The 6,653-nt window shown below is 45.5% G+C and overlaps 1 pseudogene; it reads right to left on the bottom strand.

The window, feature by feature from the left end:
• Positions 1–211: 211 nt before the first annotated feature.
• On the bottom strand, positions 212–4,516 carry LOC120654593 (annotated as a pseudogene).
• Positions 4,517–6,653: the final 2,137 nt, after the last annotated feature.

Genomic DNA, 6,653 nt, shown 5'->3' with positions numbered 1-6,653 from the left:
ACCCAAAAATTACACAAAAATTACGGGCCAACCCGACCCAACCCAAATCCGATCTGACCCGACCATGTCATGGGCCGGGTATGGACCAACATTTTTTGACCCAAAACCCGAAGTGACCCGACCCGAACCGACCCGACGTGATAGATGATCAGGCCTAGATAGGACTCATAAATTACCTAGTGGTAACGTTACCAAACTATTTACCAGGTCATGACACCGAACTCAATAATAATAATATAAAATTTATACTTTGAGTGCTTCAATAGCAAGGTGATGAAACTCTTAACACTCAATCCATGGGTGATCACATCAAAGATGATAGAAACCGCCGCAAGCAACATGACCACTTTCATATAGTGCACTTTCATATAGGGTGCTTTAATCCGCTGCGGCACGCATAGCAATGTAGAGAATCTATATGAATACCCACCCCATGGTATGTGTCATATTTGCTCTCACGAAGTCCACCTGAAAAAAGATTTTGATCTATCACAACACGAAATTATAGTTTTGGAGGGAGGGGGCTTTTAGAACTTATATGGTTACTAACCAACTTTCTTCATCCCCTCCAGAGAAAGCACACAAGTTGGTACATCAGTATCCAATTGTATCTCTGCAAAGAAAAGCTCCTCCTTTGAATCGTGTTGATTCCCTTTTGCTATAAAATTCACGTGACCATAGCATCTATCCACATCAAATATTCCACAACTTGTAGTAGCTCTGATTAAGTCGTAGTTAACCTAAGAGTTAAAAGTTAAGAAATATGGAATAATCAGTGCCAACAACAAATAAAAAGGTAAAAGAACATATTACTATCTCAACTTTTGAAAATTCTACTGTCAATATTATTTAAAAAATATATTTATACTGCAATGACTAAACACGACTGTATCTTATGTACTCTCTCCATTTCTTGTTCCTACACCTTATCCCCAATCCATTCCCTTACCTACCTCCCTGCCTCCCTCTTGGTAAGATAACTATCAATTGGCAACGATAAGTACTAAACAACTCTTAATGTTTTGGCTTGTGCCATTTCTGACATCGTAGTTGCCACCAACCTACCCGTTTCACATCCTCATGGATACTGGTTACCCAAAGCTATTGCAGAAGTAACTGTATTCTTTGGTTAATAAGTTGAACGAGTATTTTCTCTTCTACTTGCACTACCCTTACCTAAAACTTACCAACATTTACAAAAAACACTTAAACCCTTGTATTATTATCTTAATAGCAAACTGTTGCCAAATATATGTTGTTTTTAATTGTAATACGGTAGCAGGTTCACAAGTGTTTGTTTGTAAGAACAAATATTTTACCTTATTATTCTTGTCATTGTTGTAATACTTCAAGGCACTCTCTGCATATTTATCAGTTTGTCGCCGACTGCATGCCTTCTTATCTATACTATCCTCTGAAGACTCACACACATCTTTATCTGCAATGATGAAGTTGTCCACCAAGGACTTGAGGTATGGATCATCTTCAGCATCTGAGGAATGCCATTCCTCAGCAAATGTTGACAACCTGTATAGAAAATATGCATACTTTTCATTTTACATATAAGAATTGGTGAAAGAGACCAACTATTTATACACATTTTTCATTCAAGCGCGTAGCCATCTTATCCTTTGAATAAGTTAGTTGACAAGGTATAGAACAATGGCACAACTAATTTATCTTGGCATGAACTCGCATGAAAGATGCTCAATTAGTTGATATGTTACAAAAATAAAAAAAACAGAGAAGAAAATAAGGTGAAGGAGAGGCTAATAAAGGAAGGGAAAAATACGTTGTGCAGAGAAGTTTAACAATAAAGATTGCACTCTGTGTAGCATGAGTGACTAAGTGAGTAGTCATGCTAATTCGTCCTTTCTTTTTGGGTTGGGAGTTCAGGGGCTAGCTTAGCGAGGGGTTTTTGAGATTTGGTCTAATAACTTGCTAAACAAAAGAATGCCTCAAGAGAATATGTGGTTGTGTGCAGTTATGTTTGGCAGCTTCCCTAGCTATCCTGAGCATAGGAACAAGTCTACTTTACCCCCTGACCTATCAAAGTTCATCTACATAAACCCCTCACTAATAAAACCAAGTTTTCTATCACCTGAACTATTGAAAACCATCTAAATAACCCCCTAGAGTGGTTTTGGAGGCGGTTTTGCCTACATGGCATTACATAGTGATGTGGCGAGGACGCATCTTGAAAATCTACTTCACCCCCTAAACTATTGAGATTTGTCTGCATAACCCCTTCAACTATATAATCATATATCCGTCCCCTCAAAGTTTTCAATAAGATCCAAATCATTTGTTGCACATGGAAGATGGCTTGGCACTGGCCCATCTCTTTATTTATCTCTCACACACAAGCATATCCTGCTACTTCATCTCTACATTATTCTTAGCTATGTGACGGCTTGACATCAACTTGACCTCCATTTTGTGTCCTCATCATACTCTGCCAATAAGCTAAAATGGCGAAGAGATGACTAGTAGGACATGTGTATGATAGAGAGATGAGCCCGTGCCAAGCCATGTTATTCCATGTGCAGCAGATAATTTAGAGTTTTAGATGGTACTGAATACATTTGAGGAGCCTAATATATGGTTATATAGTTGAGGGGGTTATGTAGACGAAGCTCAATAGTTTAGGAGGTGAAGTAGATTTCGAAATGTATCCTTGCCACGTCACTGCCCACATGAATGCCACATATGTAAAACCAGCTTCAAAACCACTATACGGGTTATTTAGATGGTTTTGGATTGTCCGGGGTGTAGAATACAAGGTTTCACAGGTGAGGGGGTTAAGTAGATGGACCTTAATAGTTCAGGGAATAAAGTAGAGTTATTCCAATAGTTTGACCGTTCCCGCATTTTCTTTGGTTATTGACGGATGTTGATTCCATTGGTAAGGGCTGTCAAGATAGAATATTTGTGGTCAACTAGAATCTTTTGGAAATGTATAATAAGGTTCAGCCTCAACTTATATGGTAAAGTCAAATAATCATGGTACCCCACCTCTTGATTGCAATTCGTAACCAAGGGAGTGATAAGGTAAATATGTGGCACGCTGAATGCACAATGATCTACTACAACAAAGTTATGATCATGCATAATGCAGATGGGTAGGTGCGAATTGGATATGGTGGTAGATAGGTGAACAAACAGGCCAGGGGGCTTGTCATGGTGGAACAGAGGGCACGACTCTAAGAAAAGACAGAAGCTTGATATGATTGCATACAACTAGTGTGTTGAGGAGAGAAATTCAGCTTACACTGCATGCTCCACGTCAATCGATGGTGGTGGACCACCACGAGGAGATGTAGGAGTGTCAGGTTCTTCTGGTAATTTGAGGATGGTGAGACGAGGAGGACTGGTTGAGAGATTGTAATGTTAGATATGTGTAATAACAAAAATAATAGAAGGACACACTTCAATGAAACTTTGTTGCGTGGTACCTGTCCAACTCAACAGGGGCGGAGACAGAGGGCGGGCAGGGGCTTGGCCCCTATGGTTCCCAAATTTACATTGAACATTTTTATATAAATTAGTATGGTTGGTCCCTTCTAATAATGAAAAAAACAAATTCCTGGCTCCGCCCCTGCAACTAAGTTCCGAATCCTCTAGGTGATGGGTCAGGGATGCACTAGGAGTAGGAGGAAGCCCACGGCGCACGACGCTATCATACGACATCGACTCTCTGAAGTATATAATACAGTTCAGAGTAAAGTTACTGAACAAGAAGGATGGAGGAGGGTAGGAGGAGGTATAGCTTTTTTTTACTTACTGGATAGATGGCTGCGGGGCGGGCATGAAAGCATCTGTCCGGTCTGGGTCTGGTTCCGGGCTATACGGACGGAGGCGGCGCAGGGAGATGCTTATTTCGTCGAGGTCGGTATCACGCCCACCCCGGGAAGGCGCCACCGGCGGAGGCGGCTCGGACCCGGAGGTTGCGTCGAGGTCGCTATCACGCCCTCCCTGGGAAGGCGGCGGCGGCGGCGACGGCGACCAAGGCATAACTGCTCTCTTGAGGCGGCGGCGCAGGTTGGACAGGATCAAAGGTGAAGGGAGGAGGGGGGAATCGGTGGTTCGAGGAGGGCAGGAGGCGGCCGCGTGTCGAATGGTGGCTTAGTGTTGGAGGAGAGCGATGCGACACGCGAGACGGCGAGAGCAAGATCGGAAAAAAAAAACCTGCGCCCTATTTCTGGGAGCGAGAGCATCTCCAATGCTCGATTATTCATCTCTCTCCAGTAATAAAAAATAATAATATTTTAATGATAGAGTTACTGAAGACTGTCGATCTAATTTCCATTACCAATAAGGTTTTTAATCACCAAAACGCACATTACTTTCTTCTAAATGTATGAGATTTTTTCTCTACCCTATTCTTGCTAAATGCATTTTGGTAGTTGACGGCGGGTGAGTACCGCTAGCAGGGATTTGTGGAACCCTTATTTAGAAATTCGGTCTGGGGTGTAACACGCAACAAGAGCTCATTTAGAGATTGATGGGACGCAGCTCCCCCATTTAGGGATTGATGGGACGTAGCTCCCCCATTTACAGTTTGATGGGACGTAGCTCCCCCATTTAGAGATTCGGTCTGGGGTGTAACACGCAACAACACGCAACCTCCCCCATTTACAATTTGATGGGACGTAGCTCAGAGATAAACTATCCCAGTCGTCCATTTCCTTATCTTCTGAGAAGATGGCTCCCTCGTAATCATGATATTCTAGGCCGCGCCTCTCCTCAGACTCCGTTCCGTGCTTAGTGGGGCGTCGTCGTAATCTTTAGGGATTCTCGCCCAATAAAAATCTTTTACGGGTCGATGTCTTGGTGGGAAGGAAACAGACTTCCCGGGCCTCCTCGACGGGCCAAGCCCCGGCCCGTCTTCATGGGTGTCCATCTCAACGGGCGAATCGTCCGGGCTCGCGCCCCCAGACCCGCTCCAGACGTCCCTGGCTGGTGGGCCATCTTCTCTTAATCATACTCTTGTCCGGGGTTATGGGTATCCCCGTTCCCATTACGCTGACAGTAGTATGCTGCAGAAACTATCTTCTCCATCCGTCCCAAAAAATAAATTATCCTAAAAATTCTAGGACAAATTAAAAAGAAAGTAAAATGACCATGTTTACCCTATTTATTTATATTTGGCACTAATTGATTCTTGCATGCGCATGTATTTTCCAACTATGGTAAAATGACTTGTTTTTTGGGACAAATTTTGAATCTTAAAGTGACTCATTTTTTAGGATGGAGGGAGTAAAATATAAAAGTAGTTATTAGTAATGTAGAAAGAATACATTTTGAATATGAGATATGAGTAAGTTGTTGGAGATGCTCTGAGAGTGCACAAACTCTGAGGGATGACAAGACCAAGATGGAGTTCGAGAAAAACTCTCCGTCGGTCAAAAGCACAAAAACTATGGTGAAATAGCCAATTCGTCCTTCAATTTTTTTTATTGCGGATCAACTTCGTCCTCCAACTTTTGAAAAGTCTAATTTAATCCTCCTACTTATATTCTTGATCCAGTCTGATCCTCCAACTAAGTTGGCTGTCCATGTAGACATGCCACATCATCCAACCTTATAATAGAATTGTGTTACACAGATCAAAAGTCCAAATTACCATCGTTCTTTTTTCTCCTATACAGCCAGCTCCTGTTCGTGGACACATTGTGCCGCTGCTGCCGCGCCGCTCCTCGCATCGTCATATTAGGCTATCCGTACTCGTGGTACTTTATTTTCATTCTCTAAAAGAAATATTTCTATTTAGTCATTGAAATTCTCTTCTCTAAATCCAATTTCTCTGCACTCGTTCATCCTGTATCTGTCTTCTATATCAACTACCACTCACGGGACCCATGTGTCATTTTTTTTTACCTCCCACCGACACCCCCTCTCTCCCACGTTCCCCACCTCCCCCCTGCTTCTTCCCCGCGGCACCCTCTTCCTCCTCCCTCCCGCGGCACGCCGGCGAGTACCCTCCGCGGCGGACCCTTCCGCTCCCTCTCCGGTGGCGGAGGCCCGGGTGGAGCGTGGGGCCATGGGCGCAAGCTCGCCGCGCGTGGACATCATGCGCGCCAGGCTCTGTGCCGCTCCGTGCTCTGCTCCAGTCCAGCCTCCAGGTACCGAGGACGAGATGGCGAGGAGGGGGGGCGCCCCTGCTGCTGACTTCCTGCTGACTGCCGAGCACTCATCCAGCCATCTGGAGCACGCCAAGAACACTAGCGACCAGGAAGTTGCATGCCACACATCGACAGCTGGCGAGCGGTGGCCGAAGCGCGCGAGGAAATGCGGCGCGCGCGGGACGGCGGCGCTTCGCTCTATCCTCTGCAGGCAGCCGCAGCGCCCCTTCGCTCCCTCCCCTGCTCCCTCGACAGATGCCATGCGCATGACATGGCATGTGCACGGCGCGTGTCTGGGCACGGCTCCTGCCGGTGACAGGGCCGGCCGAGGCGGGGCAATGCGGCGTGGCGATCAGCAGGCCTAGTCAGTGCCTGCGCTCGCGGCGGTGCGTCCCAGGGCAGCACGGGCCTAGCTCGCGGCGGCAGCCAGCGACAGCGCATGGCAGCACGGCCGTTACCGGCGGCGCAGCATGGGAACGGGCCGGGGAAGGAGCTGCGGAGGTGGAGGAGCTCACCCTGGACCAATTC

This window comes from Panicum virgatum, chromosome 1N, assembly GCF_016808335.1.
Source record: "Panicum virgatum strain AP13 chromosome 1N, P.virgatum_v5, whole genome shotgun sequence".
Classification (NCBI taxonomy): domain Eukaryota; kingdom Viridiplantae; phylum Streptophyta; class Magnoliopsida; order Poales; family Poaceae; genus Panicum; species Panicum virgatum.
Note: the sequence above shows the minus strand (reverse complement) of the source record. Positions and strands in the feature narration are given on the sequence as shown.